Genomic DNA, 23045 nt, shown 5'->3' with positions numbered 1-23045 from the left:
TAAGTCGCCTCTTACTCTTTTAAATTCCAGTGGATACAAGCTTAATCCATCCAGCCTTCCCTCATAAGACAACCACCCATTCCTGTTATTAGTCTAGTAAATCTTCTTGAACTGCTTCTAACGCACTTACATCTTTCTTTAAATAAGGAAACCAGTACTGTACACAATACTCCAGATGTGGTCTCACCAATGTTCTGTACAACTGAAGCATAACAGAAGCCGACTTCTGTAATCAATTACCCTCACAATAAATTATAACATTCTATTAGCTTTCCTAATTACCTGCTGTACCTGCATATTAACCTTTTGCAGGTTATTGATAAGACTGATAAGATTTTTTCCAGAGAACTGTTCTGTGATGAATAAACTTTATGCTCAGTGATATGTTGCGATGGAAATCATTTACACAGCATAAAATATCTGCTGAGCACATGGGTATCATCCACTGTGCCCTGTATGCTTAGGATCTTTATCACCAGAAAAAGCTAGGGAGTGGATTGGTGAAAGGTCTGTGGGTATGTGATTCGTGGCCTTCTCCTGTTCCTAGCAATTCATGTTCTTAGTTCCTAAGACTAATGATGACAAGTGTTGGAAAATACTGATCTGGAAATTCCCAGGGGGGGGGATTCTCCTGTTTTTGCGCTGTAACTTTGGAGGGAGATCAGTGGAACTACCAGGGAAATGGTGTAAGTGGCCACGATCAGTCATGTAGATCATTTCTCTAGCTGTGTGTCAACCTCCCACTGATGTTTCAGTGAGAGAACTGCTGCGTATTTCAGGCCTCACAATATTTTTCACCACTTGGTCTTTCAAAGAAAACCCATGAGCAATAGTAGTATAATAATGTGACAAGGATTATACAATAGTAATGATTGTGAATAAATTATGATTGTAGCAGGAGTTTCAGCATAAGAATTCTACTTGAGACCATTGAACCAGACAAGACAGATGTATTTGACATAACTGTATTCAGATATCATTCAATTCAATCTTTTTTTTTTGTTCATGGAACATGGGTGTCACTGGCTGGGTCAGCATTTACTGCCCAACCCTAATTGCCCTTGAGAACTGAGTAGCTTGCTAGGCCATTTAAGAGTCAACCACATTATTGCGGGTCTAGAGTCAAATGTAGGCCAGACCAGGTAAAGACAGCAGATTTCCTTCCCTAAAGGGCATTAGTGAACAAGATGGGTTTTTACTACAATGGTTTCATGGTCATCATTAGATTTTAAACTTAATTCAAATTTCACCATCTGCTGTGGTGGGATTCAAACCCCGGTCCCCAGAGAATTATCCTGGGTATCTGGAGTACTAGTCAAGTGACAATACCACTATGCCACCACCTCCCCTGCTACCAACAGATCAATCAAGGTAGATGCAGTACACAACAAAATAATATGCGTGCTAGAAATCTAAAATATAGCTAGCACCTTGTTTTTATTATTTGTCCAGGGATATCAGTAGCCCTGGCAAGGCCAGCAATTGTTGCCCATTCTGAATCATCCTTGTGACAGTGGTGATGAGCTGCCTTCTTGAATCGCTGCAGTTCACATGGTGTAGGTACATCCACAATGCTGTTAGGGAGAGAGTTCCAGGCTATTGACCACTTGGCATCAACTGAGGTATCAGACTCGAATGTGATAAAGTCCCACCCTGCCCAATGAATCCTGCAAACTCCTGATCTCTGTAATATGTCAAAATTGGTAACTTAGGGCTGGATTTATGCCATCAAAGTGGGAAGCTTGACTGGGAGATATCCCGACTGGCAGACCCATCTTAAAGGAGGGATTACACCTGCTCCAGCAAGGCGGGGGAGCGGGGGTGGGGGGGTGCGGAGGGGTGTTGGGAGAAGGGGTGGCAGCATGGGTTGGTTGGTGGGGGGGTGCAGGATGGATTTGGACTGACTGCCTCTGGGCCTCTGGCAACAGTTCAGAGGTGGGCCACAGAGGTGGGTGAGTGCCAAGGAAGGCTGGTTGGAAGGCCCGCTTCAGGCCCTCTAGCTCTCACCCCCACCCCCCTCCACACTCCCACCCATCCCTATGCTGCCTTCATTCCCCCTCATACCCTCATACACCCAAGCTACCACCATTGTCGCTCAGCCATTATCCAGCATGGGCAGACCTCAGGAGCCATGTGGAGATGAAAAAATCTTCTAAAAATCTAAGAGAGTTCTCATTCATGCCACATGATACTTTAAGAAAAGTATAATTCATGAAACCCATTCAAAAATGTTAAATTCCCTCAAGTGATCAATCTGCTGGTTGTCACGTTCTCTCAAGTGGTCAATCTTCACTAACCACTTGAAAGACAGTTAATCCTTTAACAGCCTCTTAAAACTACAATCAAAATGTGTGCTCACCACCGCCCCCCCAACCCCCTCCACCCACCACCCCAACTGCTGAAATGAGTGGTTTTGGAGCATTTGAAATTCAGTCATTTTTCTTGGGGTCAACTGTAATAAGAATCATTGGGAAATGTCAACAATGAAGTCTATTCAAGCTGCAGAAACAGATGGCTAATGTTTTTTTTCTAAGCTATGCTGGATGGCCTGTCAAGTAATGCACTCCAGCATCTGACGCCTGCTTTTTCACTTCAACTGACAGCTGCAGTCTGTTTTCTTCTTAATTTTTAAAGGGCTGGTTGGTGCTCCCTTTTATAGGTGTTACTATCTGTTTTGTTCCTTTAGATTCACACCCCGTCCCCTTCCCTCGCCATCTAAAATGGCGATGGGACTTCCACATCTGGGTCCTGCCTGCAATTTTTATGGGCCTCCAGAGTCAACCCGATTCCATGAAAATCCAGCCTATTGTGTTTCTTGTTCAGAGATTTGCTGCTGCTCGTGTCCTTCAATGTGAGGCTGCACTGGCTGATCATGCAGCAAATCTAAAAGCAAAAGTGCAGAAGGAAAGGGTTGAGGTGAGGGAAGAGGGGAAAGGACAGCAAGAGGCCCATGGTGCTAGTCCTCCTTTTGTGTGCTAGCTTGCCCTGCAAGTAGGAGGGCAGGATATCAGAGATCGTGTTGTAGCGTTTGGCTGTTATGCTTGCCACAACTGAATAGCTGGAGGAATGTTGAAGCAGCTGGTGATTTGTGTGAGGGTTGATATCATTGGGATGCATGTGAGGGTGAGGTGGAGAATCTGGATGTGAGCACTGAGTGCTAGGGACTGTTAATGGGTGTGTGATGGGCATGTGGTGCATTGAACAGTGTGAAAATTTAGTTCTATGTTGGGTTGGAGATGTCATGTGAAGATGTGTTCTCTGACCTTGACCAGCCATAAGGCTTCTTGTGGCTCTGCTGCCTGGTCCTCAATGGCCAGACTCTGGGAATTGACTTCCTTGGCCTCCTGCTCCCAATTCCTTCTGAGGCTTACCCTTACAGAACTGTCTCTCCACCTTGTATTAATTTATAATATCACCATTATCAGTTTTTAAGAGGCCCACATTACTCTTAACCGCTCTTGTTTTCCAATTATAAATTTTGTTACTTTTTGCGGTGATTTTGATATTCTTTGCAACTTGCTTTTCATGCTGTCTTTTTATAGCCCGTACTATCTGTTTGGTCTCTTTGGATTGGTGAAATGCAGATGATGGGGAAGTTATGCTTGGTGGTGGCATCATGCATTAGGTGGCAGATATGGCAGATAATGATCGGTTGAGCATGGAGTCTAGTGACATGAAGGCAAGGATAAGGAGAAAAAAACAAAAAACTACTGCGAATGCTGGAAACCCAAAACAAAAACAGAATTACCTGGAAAAACTCAGCAGGTCTGGCAGCATCGGCGGAGAAGAAAAGAGTTGACGTTTCGAGTCCTCATGACCCTTCAGCAGAACTGAGTAAAGTTAGGAGAGGAGTGAAATATAAGCTGGTTTAAGGTGGGGGGAGAGAAGTTGGGGGGGTGGGGAGGTGGTAGTAGGGACAAGCAAGCAGTGATAGGAGCAGATAATCAAAAGATGTCACAGACAAAGGAACAAAGACATGTTAAAAGTGGTGATATTATCTAAGAGAATGTGCTAATTAGGAATGGATGGCAGGACACACAATGTACAGCTCTAGTGGGGGTGGGGTTGAAAGACTGACAGGGCATTACAGATTTAAAAATAATGGAAATAGGTGGGAAAAGAAAAATCTATATAAATTATTGGAAAAAACAAAAGGGAGGGGGAAGAAACGGAAAGGGGGTGGGGATGGGAGAGGGAGTTCAAGATCTAAAGTTGTTGAATTCAATATTCAGCGAAGCCCAACGCAAACTGGAGGAACAGCACCTCATCTTCCGACTAGGCACTTTACAGCCTTCCGGAATGAATATTGAATTCAACAACTTTAGATCTTGAACTCCCTCCCCCATCCCCACCCCCTTTCCGTTTCTTCCCCCTCCCTTTTGTTTTTTCCAATAATTTATATAGATTTTTCTTTTCCCACCTATTTCCATTATCTTTAAATCTGTAATGCCCTGTCAGTCTTTCCACCCCACCTTCACTACAGCTGTACCTTGTGTGTCCTGCCATCCATTCCTAATTAGCACATTCTCTTAGATAATGTCACCACCTTTAACACGTCTTTGTTCCTTTGTCTGTGACATCTTTTGATTATTTGCTCCTATCACTGCTTGCTTGTCTCTACTACCACCCCCCACCCCACCCCCCCCACCCCCAACCCCCCGAACTTCTCTCCCCCCACCTTAAACCAGCTTATATTTCACCCCTCTCCTAACTTTAATCAGTTCTGCTGAAGGGTCATGAGGACTCGAAACGTCAACTCTTTTCTTCTCCGCAAAGGATAAGGAGAACACCATCCTGGTTCCAGCAGGTCTGAGGATAGAAGTAAAATTGGATGAATATGGTCGAGAGACCTGTAAGCCTTGATGAAGGGGAATTCTCAGTTTAAGAAATAGGAAGAAACACCCAAAGCACTGGTGTGGAAAGTGGTATCGTCAGGACTGGGGTGATGGACTTGGAGAAACTGGAAGAAAGTGATAGCACCTTCAGGAAGCGGGGTGGGAGAGTGTAATCAAGGTGGCTATGGAAGTCAGTGGGTTTAAAGTAGATAATGTTTAACAAACTATCTCCGCAAATGAAGAAAGGGAAGTTGAGAAAGGAAAGGAAAAATTTGGTGACGGACCTTGTTAAAGTGAGTGGAAGGATGGAGTTTTGAAGCAAAGTTGATGAAATCGGAAAATATTAATGTGATGGAAGGGTTGGATGAGTTGTGGATGTAGGTTGAATGAGACTGGACAGGGACAAATAAAATGGCATCATGATAGGAAGAAACAAGTTCCCTGTGACAAAAACACATTCAAATGATGTTATTGTCAGAACCGACCTGTTTATGGTCCTGGGAAGGTAAACCATTCCTGTGGGGATGGGGCAATAAGCCTGGAGGCCATAGTGGGAAGGTCTCCAGATGAGATGAAGTCAGCAATAGTCTGGGAGACAAAATAGATGAATTGATCTGTTACGGAATTGTGTGGAAGAAGCACGGTGACCAGAGTCAAAAATCAAAAAATTGCTCTATTTTTAGGGAATATGTTTTAGTCGTTTAGCTAATTTAACAATTGCACTGAATGGGTATTTGACTGCATTCTTCAGCTGCTCTCTGAATTTTGTCTGGGTCACTGCATAAATACAGGTGTTGGTGCAGGTGCTCAAAAGCTGCAGCATGTATCCAGATTGTTTTGTGATATATGCAGGATCATGGGGACCTGTGTAATAAGAAGTCTCAACAATTTGCCGATAAAAGAAAAAAGCAACATTTGTCATCCATAACAGTATAAAACTTCCAGATATAGTGAAAAGTAAAATGATAGATTTCCTCCTGTTCCCCATCTCTGGATCAATGTGATTCTCACTCTTGCTGTGATCCAGTAGTTTTCTGCGGACTCTGCCAGCCACTAAAATGTGTCTGACAGTTAGAGCATTGAGCAATAAAATCAGAAAGAATGGAAGGAAAGGAGTTAAAATAATACTGAAGCTGTCAAATGTTACCCAGGCAACTTCAGTGTAAAAGCTCTGTGACAGAATGTAGCCCCAGGGTACATTATCAATCACATATTCAGGTTCATATATAAAGTACCATGGAATGTTTTTCAAGGAGAACAACACACTTACTGTTGTTATAATCACAGTCACAGTTTTCTCTCTGCAATATTTTGTTTTCATCTTCTGGCAACAAATTGCAACAAATCGATCAAAAGTGAAAGTGACGGTGAACCAGACAGAAATGTCTGTGGCAGCATAAAGCAGGACAAGTAAAAGTGAAATTGCTGGAGTGGTGTCCAGGTAAGTTCCAGGGAAATAAAAATGAATAATTGTAAGCAGTATTACATCAGTGAAAACAACCAGCAGATCTGCCACTGCCATGGCCACCAAGTAGTGTGTGATACATTTGGAGAGCCCGCACTTTCCTTGCATTAGGATCAGAATGGCGACTGAGTTAACTGGAACAAAGAGAGAACAAACAAGTTAGTCATGGATAGGCATCTTACATAGCAAAGGAGTTGCATAGGGATATATGAACTTTAGAAGAGGAGTAGTCCCTTCAGTCCCTCAAACTTATTCTGCCATTCAACTAGCTCATGGCTGATTTGTATCTGGGGAGTGGGAGAGAAGAGGTCCCCAACACAGACAGTCATCAGCAACTAGAAGAGCAGGCAAGAAGAGGACCCCGAGACAGGCAGTCAGCAGCACCTAGAGGAGCGGGCGAGTGGAGGACCCTGAGACAAGCAGTCAGCAGCACCTAGAGTGCAACTTTGAACAAGAGCGCTGGGAGTTGGGTGAGTTGAGATTTATGTGATGAGGGGAAGGAGGTGTTCTTTTGCTCTTTCTAACTTTTCCACCCTATAGGAATTGGTTCTTACTCTACTGCAGGGGAAGAAGCTAGCTGTTTGGTGCTATGTGGTGAGTATCTGATAAGTGGTTAAGGTCTATTCTATTCCTAAGTTTTAAAATACTATACCAACTGGTGGTAAGGTTAATAATATATATAAAGGAAAATAATTAAGTGAATAAAATAATCAAGTAGCTAATTAAAACACATCAAGGATGGCAGGTCAGGTGACGTGCCATTGTGATCCAGGACAAACATGTCTGCAGCAAATGTTTGCAGCTCGAGGAGCTTCAGCTCAGAATCATTAAGCTAGGGGCTGAGCTGCAGAAACTGCAATATGTCAGGGGGAGGGGGGCGGAGTTTCCTGGACACTTTGTACCAGAAGGTGGTCGCACCCATTAGGATAGGGTCTTCTGATTTGGTCAGTGGTCAGGCACAGGAGGGTGCGATTGTGAGTGAGGCAGGTAAGGGGACCCAGAGGGCAGGAGTGCAGGGGCCTCAGCCTTTGCAATTATCTGACAGGTTTGAAGTTCTTTCAGCTTGTTTGGATGAGGGTGTGGGGCTGCAGGATGGATGAGCTGATTGACCATGGCACCGTTGTACAGGAAGCCATTCAAGTGAGGAGAGCAAAAAGGAATGTAGTGGTAGTAGGGTATAGTATAGTGAGGGGGATTGATACTGTCCTCTGCAGCAAAGAGCGAGAGTCCAGAAAGCTGTACTGCCTGCCTGGTGCCAGGGTTCCAGACATCTGCTCACAGCTGGAGAGGAACTTGGAGTGGGAGGGGATGGATCCAGTCATTGTGATCCATATAGATACCAACAACATGGGCAGGATAAGGAAAGAGGTTCTGCATAGTCAGTGTGAGGAGCCAGGTACCAAATTAAGAAGCAGAACCTCAAAGGTAATAATCTGTTGATTATTAGCTGAGCCACATGCAAATTGGCATAGGGCAAATAAGATTAGAGAAATTAATGTTTGCCTCAAAGACTGGTGTGGTAGAAGTGGGTTCCGGCTCATGGGGCACTGGCATCAGTATTGGGGAACATGGTGGCTGTACCATTGGGACAGTCTACACTAGAACCATGCTGGGACCAGTGTTCTAGCAAGCCACATAACTAGGGAAGTAGAGAGGATTTTAAACTAAGTAGTGGGAGCAAGGGATCAAATTTGGGAAGGTGTGGTAAATGAAAGAGTAGAGACAAGGCAAGAGAGAAAGGTATTAATATGGGAAATGATATCAGACCATGACAGGAAGGGATAGAGAGTAAAAATCTAAGAGTAAATCAGCAGATATGGCTAGGGGCTACAAAAACAATAAAAGGACAAAACTAAAGGCTCTGTATCTAAATGCACATCGCATTTGAAATAAAACAGATGAACTGATATCTCAAATGGAAATAAATAAGTACGATCTGACAGCCATTACAGAGACATGCTGAAGGATGACATAGATTGGGACCTGAATATTGAAGGGTATATAACATTTAGGAAGGACAGGAAGCTAGGGAAAGGTGGAGGGGTGGCTCTGTTAATTAATTATGGTATTAGCACAATAGAGAGCGATGACTAAGCTCAGAAAACTAGGATATAGAAACGGTTTAGGTAGAGATGAAAAATGATAAAGGCAAGAAATCATTTGTGGGAGTGATGTAAAGGCTCCCTAACAGTACCTACACAGTAGGACAGAGTATAAATGAAGAAATAATGGGAGCTTCTAAGAAAGGAATGGTGATAATCATGGGGGATTTTAATCTATGTATAGACTGGAAAAATCAGATGGGCAAAGGTAGCCTAGATGGAGAATTCATAGAATGTTTTCAAGATAATTTCTAAGAACAGCACATTCTGGATCTAACCAGAGAGCAGGCTAACCAGACCTGATATTGTGTAATGAGATAGGATTAATTAACCTCATTGTGGTATGCCCCCCCCCCCCCCCCCCCAGGCAGCAGAGATCATACATAGAATGACTGAACTTTACATTCAGTTTGAGGGAGAGAAGAATGGGTTTAAGACTAATATTTTAAACTTAAATAAGGGCAATAATGAGGGTTTGAAAGCAGAGCTACCTAAAGTGAACTGGCAATTATGTTCAGGGATAGGTCAATAGTGATGCAGTAGCAGACATTCAAAGGAGTATTTCAGAATAGATACATTACAACAAGAAAGAAAAATTCCAAGGAGAGGACCCACAATCCATGGTTAACTAAAAAAGTTAAAGGTGGTATCAAATTTAAAGAAAAAGCATATAATTTTGCAAGGTTGCGTGGCAGGTCAGAAGATTCGACAGAATATAAAAAATAGCAAAGAATGACTGATTAATAAGGAGAGAAAAATTAGAGTATGAGAGAAAGCTATCTAGATATATAAAAACAGATAGTAAGAGTTTCTGTAGATATTTAAAAAAGGAAAAGAGTTAACAAAGTGAGTGTGAGCTATAGAAAGCGAGTCTGGGGAATTAATAATGGAAAATAAGGAGATGGGAGACAAATTGAACAAGTATTGTGCATTGGTCTTCACTATAGAGGATACAATCCCAGACATAGCTGTAAATCAGGAATTGGAAGGGAGGGAGGAACTCAAGAAAATTACAATCACCAGGGAAGTGGTACTGAGCAAATAGTTGGAACTGCAGGCTGACGTGTCCCTGGATCCTGATGGGCTTCACCCTAAGGTCTTGAAAGAAGTGACTAGTGAGATAGTTGGCTTTAATTTTGGAAAATTCCCTAGATTTGAAGAAGATTCCATTAGATTGGAAAATAGCAAATGTAACACCATTATTCAAAAAGGGAGGGACACAGAAAGCAGGAAACTACAAGCCAGTTAGCCTAACATCTGTCATAGGAAAAATGTTATAAGCTATTATTAAAGGCATTATGACAGGGCACTTAGATAAATTCAAGGTAATCAGGCAGAGTCAACATGTTTTTGTGAGAGGGAAATTATGTTTATCCAATTTATTGGCGTTCTTTGAAGAAGTAACATATGCTGTGGATAAAGGGGAACTGGTGAATGTACTGTACTTAGATTTCCAGAAGACAATTTATAAGGTGCCACATCAAAGGTTATTGTGGGAAATAAAAGCTCATGGTGTAGGGAGTAACATATTGGCATTGATAGAAGATTGGCTAGCTAACAGGAAACAAAGATTGGGGCATAAATGGGTCATTTTCTGGATGGCAAGGCATAATGAGTGGTGTTCCACAGGAGTCAGTGCGGGGGCCTCAACTTTATACAATTTATATAAATGACTTGGATGAAGGGGCTGAAGGTATAGTTGTTAAAATTGTAGGAAGGTAAGTTGTGAAGAGGACATAAGAGGCTACAAATGGATATAGATAGGTTAAGTAAGCGGGCAAAGATCTGGCAGATGGAGTATAATGTGGGCAAATGTGAGATTGTCCATTTTTGGCAGGAAGAATAAAAAGGAAGCATATTATCTAAGTGGCGAGAGATTGCAGAGCTCTGAGATGTAGAGGGATCTAGATGGCCTAGTGCATGAACCACAGAAGGTTAGCAAGTAATTAAGAAAGCTAATAGAATGTTATTGTTTATTGTGAGGGGAATTGAATACAAAAGTAGAAAGGTTATGCTTCAGTTACACAGGGCATTGGTGAGACCACATCTGGAGTACTGTGTTCTGAATTGGTCTCCTTATTTAAGGAAGGATGTAAATGTGTTGGAAGCAGTTCAGAGAAGGTTTACTAGACTAACACCTGGAATAGGCAGGTTGTCTTGTGAGGAAAGGTTGGACAGGCTAGGCTTGTATCCACTGGAGTTTAGAAGAGTAAGAGGTGACTTGATTGAAACATATAAAATCCTGAGGGGTCTTGACAGGGTGGATGTGGGAAAGGATGTTTCCTCCTGTGGAAGAAACTAGAATTAGGTGTCACTGTTTAAAAATAAGGGATCTTCAATTTGCCAGAGATGTGGAGAATTTTTTTCCCTCAAAGAGTTGTGAATCTTTGGAACTTTCTTCCTTAAAAGGCAGTGGAAGCAAAGTCTGAATATTTTAAAGGCAGAAATAGATAGATTCTTGATAAACAAAGGAGTGAAAGGTTATCTGGGGTAAGTGGGAATTTGGAGTTGAGGTTACAATCAGATCAGCCATGATCTTATTGAATGGCAGAGCAGGCTTGTGGGGCTGAGTGGCCTATTCCTGCGTCTAATTTGTATATTCGTATTGCAACTTTCTACTCTTACCTATCTTAATGTCAGTAGCAAACATAGATATTTCTATTCCATCATCCATTATTAATGGACTGAGTGAAAAACTGAGCCTCCCTTATTTATCATGCTAGTTACCTCCCCAAAATTTTCAATTAGATCAGACGTGAATATCCATTTATAAACCTAGTTCCAGATGGAAAAGCAAAGCATTTATAGCTTGGGATGTAAGGGAGCATGGGACTTATGCATCTGGATCGCAAATACATCATTAATTCAGGATGAATTATGGTATTTAACAAAAGACTTGCATTTATATAGCAACATTCATGCCGTCGGTGTTCTCAAGTGCTTTACAGTCAGTGAAGGACTTTATCTTTTGAATTTGAGTCACAATTTGCACACTACTATTTCTCACAAATAGCAATGTGATAATGGATGAATACTTCATGACATCAAGGGAATTGAATAACTTTGTCAGCATTTTGTTCTGGAGTTGAAGGGTTCTCAAAATTCCCACATTTTTCATATCATCAACAAGGATATGACTTCTGGACTTTTAAACTGCTGAGTTAAGTGTAAAACCCTGCAGACAGGAGGCTGGGCCCATGAAGGCCTGGCGCTGCACATGCCCGGGCTTATTGAGTACAGTGTGGATTGTTTTGCCTGAAACCAGACAATGAGAGGAGACAGAATACGCATTCTTCCCTTTAATACAATCAACCCAGAGAAAGACTTCACCTCACACGAACCTGAAGCCCATCAAACTCTTGCATAAATAACCGCTACTAACTACTAAGGCAGGAAGGCATCATCAATTCAATTATGTGAACCCATCAAAACTCCACACATACAATGGCTTTCAGTTCAAAACTAGTTACTAGGCAGGAAGACAATGATAAACATCATGCGAGCCCATTAAAAACAACGAGACATCAATCACCGGGGGAAGCCCACCAAAGTCAAACAAAGAACTAACCTTGATTTGGATTCCGATAAGAAATTCGAAAGACAGTATAACTGGGCAGTCAGTTACAAAGGAGAGAGAGGGAGAAACCAGCTAGCAGAAGGGTTGCAGTTTTGAAAGCTGACACAGAGAGAGAAACCAGCTAGCAGAAGGGTGAGAGGGGGAAACCAGCTAGCAGGCAGTGAGCAGTTGGGAGTGGTTGAAACAGAGTTTAAGCAAGACGATCTGGAGGTTTTACAGGCCCGCAGGCGACATCACGGCGAGGGGCACGGGGTGGCAGGTTCAATCGAAGACAACAAGGCCGCAACCGCAGCCCTCCATGCAGATTGACAACCCACAACCGCGTCCTCCACTCAACTGAAGAACCTTCGCAGATTCCATAGACCAGGACTACGTGGGGACGGCAGGCCCTAAAGGACACAAAGAGCGTACTCCAAAACTGCAACCGGCTTACCTGGCTGAATTTCGAACTGTCAAGGAACCCTGGGTTGGTGAGCATGATCCCTGACCTCTCCTAGTTCAATTTGGTTAGGTTTTGGGGGTGGGACAAGGGTAAGGGAATTAGTAGCGTGATTTTTCCCTCATTATGCCGTGTGTGCCCCATTCTTAACTAAGTGTACTTTGTAAGTCTGTATAATCTCAGTGTAATCCTAATGCTATAAGTTCATTTGTGACTTCAATAAACTCAGTTTTTCTTGCACCAAAACCAGTTGTCTGCTGCACTTTGTCACAACCCCAAAATAAGTCCAAGATCTAGAACCCAGGGAGTGGGAGCGATTCGAACCGCTCAGAAGTCAGAGGTGAAACTGACTGACACCACCTTCCCCTACAGAGTTATATTTCAAAGATCAATCATTCTTTTCGAAATTAAAGTAATAAATAACATGTATTCTAACAAATACCAGAAAGAAAGGATCAGGGAAAAAGCAGCCAAGAGCACAGTGTTTACTGAAAAAGTTGGACTTCAGAATTAATTCAGTTTGCTATCATAACAGAGCTCAGTGTATGAGGGGGGCAGAAGGTTGAAGCAAAGGAAGAAGTGTTAATTCAATCTGATGCCAGATGGTGAAGTAGGAAATCAGACACCAACATTTTACTTAATGCTAGGCTTATTTATAAAATGCAACATTACAAATGTCTGCCTCCTCCTTAACCAACACCCAGTGTTCCAGAAGTCTCTCGTTGTATGTGCTTAAGGTAATCCAACTGTATTTCTTCAATAACATAATTAACATTCACAGCTTTGAAAAAAAGAGAGAAAAAATGATTTTTTATATTGTGTACACCAGATTAGGAGGACTTGTGGCACAGTGGGTATCTTATGACGGTAAATGCTGAGTTGTTCAAATCCCAAAGGGAAACTTGAAACAACTGCCACAACTTCATTTCAATTTGTATAAATTTCGAGATGCATGCCTTGAATGCAGCAGTAATAAGACAACTAAGTCTTATAGGTTTTTACAAAACTAGATTAAACGTTTATTAGTAAGAGATATGATTTTAAATACAGACACAGATCTACAAATTAATACTATGGTAACTTCTAAGTCCCCTAATCAATCTAACTCTCATTTACACTTTCGTAAGGCAACAGTAAAACACATAGGCCAGCATTTTCTGTTCAGCGTGTGGGGGCGGGCCCTGCATGCTGACACGTAAAATGAAGCGCGGTGACATCGGGCGTGTGTCCCGACATCACCGCACATCATTCCAATCTCTCGTTCAGTGGGTGCGCAATGGAGTTGGCTGCGCACCCGCTGAACTGCCAAAGGCTTGTTAAGGCCATTAATAAAACAGTTAAACAATTTGACAGGGCTGCCCATCCAACCTTAAGGTTGGCAAGCAGGTGAAGAGCCCAGGTGGCCTTCGCATTTTTCATGAAACCCCATCCACGGGCGGGATGAGGTTTCATGAAGGGTTTATTAAATTAATAAATATTTATTGAACATTTGATAAACATGTCCCAGCTCATGTGATGCTGTCACATGAGGGAACATGTGTAAATGATTTTTAACTTTTTTATTCTGAACTTTAAAATTCAACTTTATGTCCCTGAGGCAGTTCTGTGCCTCAGGGAGATTTCTGCGCTCTTTTGCGTGCATGTACGAAAGAGCGCAGGCCCCGACTCTCCCTCCTCCCCTCATCCACATGGGTAGCGCTGAGCGCTACTGGGCACACGTCATGCTGGGCGGGCCTTAATTGGCCCACCCATGTAAAATGGCGGCACGCAGTCGATCGCGGGTGGCAATCAGCTCCGTGCCTGCTCCCAACCGGCTTGCCCGATGGGGGAAAATTCTTCCCATAGATTTTAAAAGACCCAGGCAAAGAAACATGATACCCTGAACAAGTCGAATTCTAAGTGAGTTTTCTTAACTTCAATTCTTTGAAGACAGCAGCTTGAGGCGTCGATGCTGAAAGCTTTTTCACACTTGTAAGACCTTAAAATGCCTACCCTTACACACAACCTTTGCTCCTTTATACATATTTTCCCCTTTGAATGCAAATACCCATTGTTTCACTATATCTTTGGACTTTATCTCCCCTATAATAAAACCCTCTCATAACACTAAGGTTTACCAGTAATCAAATGGGAAAAATAAACACACTGTTTCTAAAGTTCACCTGGCTAGGTGACACATTTCACCTATCCTTTGAAAATAATCTAGTCTGGTTTATTTCAAAATGCAAATGTTCCTTGACACCTGTGTTTCTAAACTTCCCCATGTTTACCTAATTAAATTTCAAACCTAACCTCTCTTCTTAGATCAAAGCACCCAGACTAATTCAATTAAGTCTTTCACACATGCACAGACACATATAGACACGTAGACACATCCCACTATTATTCTATTTTACAATAAATTCCAATAACATTTTGAGAATTATTATATATTCTTGACAGAGTAGTATCCCTGCCTCTGAGCCAGAAGCTCTAGGTTCCAGTCCCACTCCAGGACATGGTGGCCATTGCATTCATAATGTGGCCAAAGACCCATGTGAATTGTACCTGCCTTTGGGCTGAGAACTCAGGAAGAAGAAGATGTACACCACATCACAATACAAGATGTCGCTCTTCTAGAGCCTCCAATAGTCCTTGTGAAAGCATTCCTTTTTGTAAAGCAATCTGACAATTGATGGCTTGCATTGACCTATTTTATCTTGGCAATTTCTTTCTAGCATCTAGCAAGGCCAATCCTTAACCTTTTTTCAGTCACACCTTTTGTCAAATATACATTATCCTACAGGGATCAATTACTTATATAACATTAAATGAGCAAACTATTCTCAGAATGCCCCTTGTATAGAATTTCCCCTAAAATATTTAGAAGTAAAACCCCCTCATCCATCACTTTTGCAAGAACCAATGTTTCCGCAGCTAAAGTCCTTTTAACAGCCATTTTTATTTTCTCAGCTTCCCAGGCCAAGGGACAACATTTCCCATTTTCACCCACCAGGACTATTATAAAACCAACTGTACTCGAATACTGATCTGTAACAGTGGCATGAGAAGCGTAACTAAAAATGGCTAATTTCATGTCTTCTGGATCCCCAAAGTTGGAAACTTGAGTATGCATTTCTCCATATATAATTTTTTAACATTTTATTTTCCCTTAGTTTTCAACCATCACCTTTAGGCAACCATTCTTTGCTACCATGTTACTTCATTCTGAAACCAGATGCTAATCTTTTACTTAATGCTAGATTTATTTACAGAAGGCAGTATTACAAATGTCTGCCTCCTCCCTAACCAACACCAGTGTCCCATAAGTCTCTCTTTATATGTGCTCAAGGTACTTAATCAATCAATATCTGTATATCCTTAATCTTAGAAATGCAATTAAGTTACCATTAACAGAATGATGTAATGGTTGATGAAATCTGGTTTTATCATCAGGCAGGATCTAAAAGATGAAGAGATATAGCTTTGGTGAGCCAGTTATTTATAGAACACAGCCAGTCTACTTGGTCTGGCTAGGGTCTAGGGGAATATATCTAGTTGAAGTCTTGAGTGTGGAGTCAGTGGTTGCACACATACACATTTTTTTCTCATCACTATTTCTCATCACTTGTCAATATTTATTTTTGAAACTTTCAATGTGAACTTTTTCAATGGCCTTACACCATGTAAACAGTTACATTTTGTGGTTTATTGTTGAAACAATTGGATTACTCAAAATGTTTTTGAAAATAGTCTGGAATTTTTTCCAATAATTGAAATTATATAATCACCAAAATAAGGTTTTATGCCATTTGTTAAAAGAAAGATACATTTCAAAATAATTTGGTTCAATTTACATGCCAAAAGTTACTTGCTTCTAGAAATGATTAAGTGACTTACCAAGAACTCCGACCACTGCAAGGATGGGGTAGTAGATATCTTCTATTTGTTGCAGTATTGTTGCTTCACGCATTTTCTCTGAGATGCAATGGTTTCTGTTGATGCCAGAGGCAATAACTCACCCTGATTACGTGATACATTCAGAGGAGCCTCATCTTTATGCAGGAGGGCATACTCCAGTGACTTGTCAGTTACATCATTACCGATATTAATTACAGTTCATTGAACAAACAAGTGGAGACGCTCGTGAAAACTGACAAACTCATCAGTGAAATAAAATATAATTACCTGGAGCTTACACTGTCTAAAAGCCACATATTCCATAGGAAATGTAATTGAGTATGACTCTGTCAGAGGATTATTATTGATCAATCAAACATAGGTAGTTTCATCTGTGGTATTGAAATTTTCTATGGACTATGTCCTTTCAATTCAATATTAATGTCTGTAATTTTAAAACATGTTTATGGTGCTTGTCTGATATTTGACATGGAAAGAGTTAAAAAAATCTTATTTCCTATGCCTTGCAAATCGAAGTGTTTAGTATTAGAATTAAAAGCTTCTGTTGGCTTTGCCATTTCCAGATTCAACTATTCCAATGCTCCCCCAGCCAGTTTCCCATTCTCCACATTGTAGAAACTTCAAATTATCTGAAAATCTACAGCCCAAACCCACACCAAGTCCCTTGCATATTTCACCCATGTCACTGTTCGCCTATATTTGCCTATGGTCCACCAATGAATCAAATTTAAAATGATCATTCCCATGTTTAAATTAATGTGCAGCTTCACTTGTTCCTATGGGCAGAATTTTCTGCCTGTTGGGTGGGGGACCCAACCCAAACTCCGGCGGGCGGGGAGATGATCCCTGCCGGAGAAGCGGGCCCTGCCTCCATTTTACGTGGGCGGGCCAATTAAGGCTCGCCCAGCAAGACGTCCGGCGGGAAGAGCTATGCGCTTCCTGTGCGGGCAGGGGGGATTCCCCAAAAGCGAGAGTGCATTCTTTAGCGCATGTGCACGACAGAGCGCACATCTCCCCGAGGCTAAGTGCTGCCTCAGGGAGATCGCTTACACTTTTAAAAAGATTAAAAATAGAAAAAAAAAATCCCCTAATCCCCTAACCCTGCATGAAACCTCATCTCCCTGGTGGATGAGGTTTCATGTTTTTTCTATTCCCACCAGGGCTCCTGGCCGACCCGCCAACCTTAAGGTTGGACGGGCAGGTCCTTTAATTATTTAAATGATCCTGTCAATGGCCTCAATTGGCCATTGACAGGTTGGTGGGCGCAGAGCTGATTTTGCTGTGCCTCTGCCTTCCTGAAAATTTAAATGAGGCGGGATGACGCCGGGAGCTCCACCCGACTTCATCCCGTGTCATTTTATGCGTCAGCGAGCAGGCCCCGCCCCCTGCTCACCGAAGGCAAAATTCTGCCCTATAATTACATACCTTCTGCCTCACTCCAGAATTACCTTTTCACTGACTCTAATCTTTTGTGTACCCCTGAGTCTATTGATCCACCCATGATGGCCAAGCCTTCACATACTAGAATTCTCTCCCTTATACACTTTGCCTTTCCATTTCCCATTCTTTTTTGATCCTCCACAAAATCCACCACTTTGACCAAGGTTTTGGTCATCCTTCTGAATACTTCCTTTAACTCAATGCTAATTTTGCATGATTAATTCTATGAAAAGCAATTTGGGGTGTTTTTCTATGTTAATGGTGCTATATAGTTGTTATGGTTGTTGTTATATTAGGGGGCTGACTTGGTTCAATGGTAGCACTATCAATTCTCAGTCCAAAAATTGTTAATTTAAGCCCCACTTCATGACTTAAGTACAAAATCAAGGCTGACACTTCTGTGTGGAGCTGAAGGAGTGCTGTATTGCCCGAGGTGCCATATTTCAGTTGAGATGAGAGACTGAGACCTGGTCAGTCCTCTCAGATACACATAAATAATCCATTGGCATTTTTTAAAAAAGCGCAGGACAGGTAAAGAAAGGCATTTTCATTTATACAATTGTTTTCATGACCCCAGAACATTCCAAATTGATTTACATTGAATTAAGTACATCCTACTCTTCTTTGAGTTCTCCTGGTGTCCTGGCCATTATTTATCACTCAACCAACAACATTAAAAGCACATGATCTGCTTATTGTCTAATTGCTATTTGTGAGATCTTGATATGTGTCAATTGCCACATTAGAGCAGGGGCTACATTTCAAAAGTATTTGGCTACAAAGCACATTGGGACATCCTGGGGTTGTGAAAGGTGATATATAAATATAAATCCTCTGCTTTCCTTTTTACTTGTGAAGTAATTGCTAATGTTTAATACAATAAGTGTTAACCTCTTCTGGTCATGATAGTGTTAGAAAAACAAACAGGTCCATGACAGCAAGAACAAAACAAAACTCTACCTGCAACAAGGATTGGTCAGAAGTAAGTTTCTTCTTATTCAGGGAGAGAGAAATAATTATTCTCAAGGAAAACAAATTCATGGTGATGTTAATTCTAGGCATGGTAGCAAAATTTGCAAATAACACAAAGATAGGTGGGAAAGTATGTTGCGAAAAGGACATAAGGAGGTTGCAGACAGATATAGATAGGCTGAGTGAGTGGGCCAAAATCTGGCAGATACAGTATAACGTGGGAAAATGTGGAGCTGTTCACTTTGGCAGGAAGAATAAAAAAACAAAGTATTACTTAAATGGAGAACGGCTGCAGAATTCCGAGATGTTCTAGTGCATGATTCAGAAAAAGTTAGTGTGCGGGTACAGCAAGTAATTAAGAAGGCTAATGGAATGCTGGCCTTTATTGTGAGAGAAATGGAACATAAAAATAAGGATGTTATGCTTCAGTTATATAGGGCATTGATGAGACCACATCTCCAATACTGTGTGCAGTTTTGGCCTCCTTATTTAAAGAAGGATGTAAATGCCTTGGAGGCGGTTCAGAGAAGATTTACTAGACTGATACCTGAAATGAGTGGATTGTCTTATGAGGAAAGGTTAGACAGACTGAGCTTGTTTCCACTGGTGTTTAGAAGAGTGAGGGGTGACTTGATTGAAGTACATAAGATCCTGAATGGTATTGACAAGGTGGACGTGGAAAGGATGTTTCCTCCTGTGGGTGAGCGCAGATCTAGGGGACACTGTTTTAAAATTAGGGGTCACCCTTTTAAGATAGAGATGAGGAGAAATTTTTTCTCTCAGAGGGTTGTGCGACTTTGGAACTCTCTGCTTCAGAAGTGGTGTCATTGAATATTTTTAAGGCGGAGGTAGGTAGATTCTTATTAGGCAAGGGAATCAAAGGTTATCAGGGGCAGATTGGGATTTGGAATTCGAAACAGAAACAGATCTTATTGAATGACGGAGCAATCTCGAGGGGCCGAGTGGCCTATTTCTGCTCCTATTTCGTATGTTCGTAGGCACCACCAGATGAAGCCAGCAGGATATATATGTTTCCAAAGATCAGACATTCCTTAATAGAAGCTGGTCCAATCTCTGTTAGGTCATTAAACAACTTGCTCTTTACAGCCACATGTTTTGCTGCTGTATAACTTTGAGCCCAGAAGTCAGCTGTCCCTGTTATGCTCTTAACATGTCTGCAACAGCATTGGCATATGACTGAAGGTAAATGAGTCAATTGTGTTCAGTGATACTATTGCGTCTGAGCCACCAAAGTAACTAAAAGTTTAACTGTTAACTTATTAATACTTGTGAACTGCTGTCTATATATTTTCATTGCTACACTGTTTCATTGAACTGCTATGGTCTCCTGAGATACTAAGTGAAGAAATGAGGTGCCTCCTGCAACAGGCCTTAGTGGACTGGTTCATATGATGTGATTTATGGGACTCATGGCCACTATCGCACTTCAGGTTTTCCCTCATCTTCCACTTATGGAACAAGTGGTCAGATTGTCAATGTCCTGTGTGGATTCAGTTGTGCACTGTCCACTGTGTTTGTAGAGGCTTGGGAGTCCCTTGTGGAGTCTCATTGAGGCATACTCTGGATGAACAGGAATGAGTGACTCAATATCAAATAATGAAATAATGGGCGGAATTTTCCATGCCCGCTAACATCAGGCATGTTCGGTGGCGCAGCTGACAAAATGGTGAGAAGGGCAAAAATTGGTTTCATGACGTCGTGAAACCAGTTTGCAATTGTCCGCGCTGCCCGTCAATGGCAGGCTATGGTTCCCACTGTTGGACGTTGGGAACCTCATTGTAATACATCTGCACATCATTATAAGCCCAGCTCACTGGAATCATCCCCCCATGCTGGATCATTCCGGCATGTCAGCGTGTAATCACGCCAACGTGTTTTACAACAGCATATATAAGGTGTGCACCTGGCGGACTGCACTTTGAGGGGAACTCGGAGGTGAGCGCACAGTAACACTGTGCAGTGCTCACAATGGACGCCTGTTGGACGTCAAGGTTGAGGTGCCGCACATTCAGGTGAGGGCACAGGTGAATCTCTCCCACCTGACTGACAGCGTGGTGCTGGGCAAGAGCTGCCCTGCGGTTGAGGGGACTTGAGGGGGCCAAGGGCTGCCCTGCGGTTGAGGCTACAGGGGGTGGAGTGCAAGGGCTGCACTGTGGCTGATAGTAGTGCGCAAGTATGTGATGAGGCAGGGTGGAAGGAAGCAGCCGCGCATTAGGGGAAACCATGTATAAAGTGACCATTCCTCCGTAGCTGAGATAGTTCAGGCACAGCCACACTAACATGCTTGGAGTCGGGCCTTTAGCTTATCTGCCCACTCAAGCAACACAGAGGCATAAAGTTGCCATCAAGCTCTCCAAAGATTTCCACCCCTCGGGCACCAACTGCAAACTAATGAGCATTTTAGGGGACTGCAGAACAATTGGACAACTGGGTACGTTGTACAATCTCCTTGCAAAAGCTGGCCATGGAGCAGTCACTGGTGGAGGCGTTCACAGCCCCTTGCAATGTCATCATTCAGATTTGGAACAATCTTCCCCCAAGGTTTGAGCTAGCAGCACAGTCTTGCAGTGTGGGTTAGGAGAATGCCTGTGCCTGAGCTGAGAGTGCAACATTCAGTCCAGTGGCCAAAGCTGCTGTCAATTGGTCAGGTGGAGTGGGGCAGAGGTGGGTGGTGTCTCGGGTAGCCATGCAGCGCACTAGACTCTGACCATCTAAGTGGTGGCCAGCACTTTCTGGGATGCGTTAAGTGGCCTTCAGACTTAATCAAGAGAGGTTCTTAGAACGCCCAAGCTAACCTATGTGTCTCTCTCTTTCATCCTGCAGGAGGAGTACATCAGGATCATGGAGCCTGGTGAACTAGCTGTATGCCTTGTGGTGCACAGAGAGCAGATATGAAGGAGAAGAGTGCGATGGGGGCACCAGGCTGGGCAGAGGGAGGAGCAGCACCCTCAGGAAGAAGGGGCAGCTGGGGTTCCCGCACACACCACTGAAGAGCAACACTGAGCCATCGTTGTTTGGCACCTAGCTAGACCTAGGCTGTATAGACGGCACCTTTCATTCCTGCAGATGACCAAGAAACAGTGTCGCCGAAGACTGCGCATATCTAGGGAACTGGTTGGTCACATCTGCCAGCTACTGCAGGATTTGGCGCCATGGGGACATGGAGGGTATCCACGGCCAGTGGCCGTGAAAGTGACTGCAGTGCTCAATTTTTATGCCAGCAGCTCCTTTCGGGGCTCCACAGGCGACCTCTGTGGGATATACCAAGCCCCCACTTACAAATGCATCCATGAGGTCACAGACACCATTTTCGCAAAGGCACATAAATTTGTGCATTTCGCCTGGGACCAGGAAAGGCAGGATGCAAGAGCACTGGAATTTTCCCAGATCTCGGGTTTCCCACAACTGCAGGGTGCCATCGACAGCAGTCATGTGGTGCTCAGACCTCCGTGGCAACAAGCGGTCAACTATGTCAACCACAAGGGCTTCCGTTCGCTGAATGTGCAGCTGGTGTGCAACCACCACAAACACATCCTGCAGGTCTGCACACGGTTCCCAGGGAGTGTGCACAACTCCTACATTCTCAGTCGGTCACAGGTCCCTGACGTCTTCCAGTGTACACAGAGACTGCAGAAATGGCTCCTCAGGGTCAAGGGCTACCTACAGAGGACGTGCTGATGACTCCCGTGTGGCAGCCTGAGACTACAACAGAGAGAAGGTGCAACGAGGCTCGTGTTGCAACTCGCAACTTGGTGGAGCAGACCACCGGGATGCCGGAAATGTGGTTTTGGTGCCTGGACCGGTCTGGTGGAGCCCTGCAATACAGTCCACAGAGGGTGTCATGCATCATCGTCACCTGCTGTGCCATTTACAACCTGCCGCTGCAACAGGGAGAGGAGCTGGCTGAGGAGGAGATGGAGGAGCTGGAGGTCTCCTCTGATGAGGAGGACGTTGATGGGAATGAGGGTGAGGAGGTACTCAAAGGCGACGATGACGGCAATGAGGACATCGCACTGGCTAAATGAGGTAGGTGTGCACGAGAGACCCTCATAGCTGCTAGATTTTTAGAGGATGATGGAAACATGCATTGCTTCTATGAACATTTGACTCCAGCCTGGCTGATGGCAGCGCACATACCCCCTGTGATAATGCTCCTGTCATGGAGACACAGTGGAGGCCCTAATAGTCGCTTGATTCCAGGAGGATGATGAGGACATGCAGTGAGGAGACTCCATAGATCTTCACATAGTATCTTTGAATGTCTGACCCCTGTCTGGCCAAGGGCAGCTCACAT

At 43.1% G+C, this 23045-nt stretch overlaps 1 long non-coding RNA gene across 1 annotated transcript; it reads right to left on the bottom strand.

The window, feature by feature from the left end:
- Nucleotides 1-5272: 5272 nt before the first annotated feature.
- LOC144693503 (uncharacterized) lies at nt 5273-17169 on the bottom strand. The gene is made up of 3 exons (XR_013579553.1): nt 16586-17169; nt 16298-16392; nt 5273-5423 (listed from the first exon to the last, which is right to left on the bottom strand). It is a non-coding gene; the product is annotated as an uncharacterized LOC144693503 (long non-coding RNA).
- Between the last annotated feature and the right edge of the window lie 5876 nt (nt 17170-23045).

The sequence above is a fragment of the Cetorhinus maximus genome, chromosome 18 (assembly GCF_964194155.1).
Source record: "Cetorhinus maximus chromosome 18, sCetMax3.hap1.1, whole genome shotgun sequence".
Lineage (NCBI taxonomy): Eukaryota > Metazoa > Chordata > Chondrichthyes > Lamniformes > Cetorhinidae > Cetorhinus > Cetorhinus maximus.
This window is presented reverse-complemented; position numbering and strand designations above follow the sequence as displayed.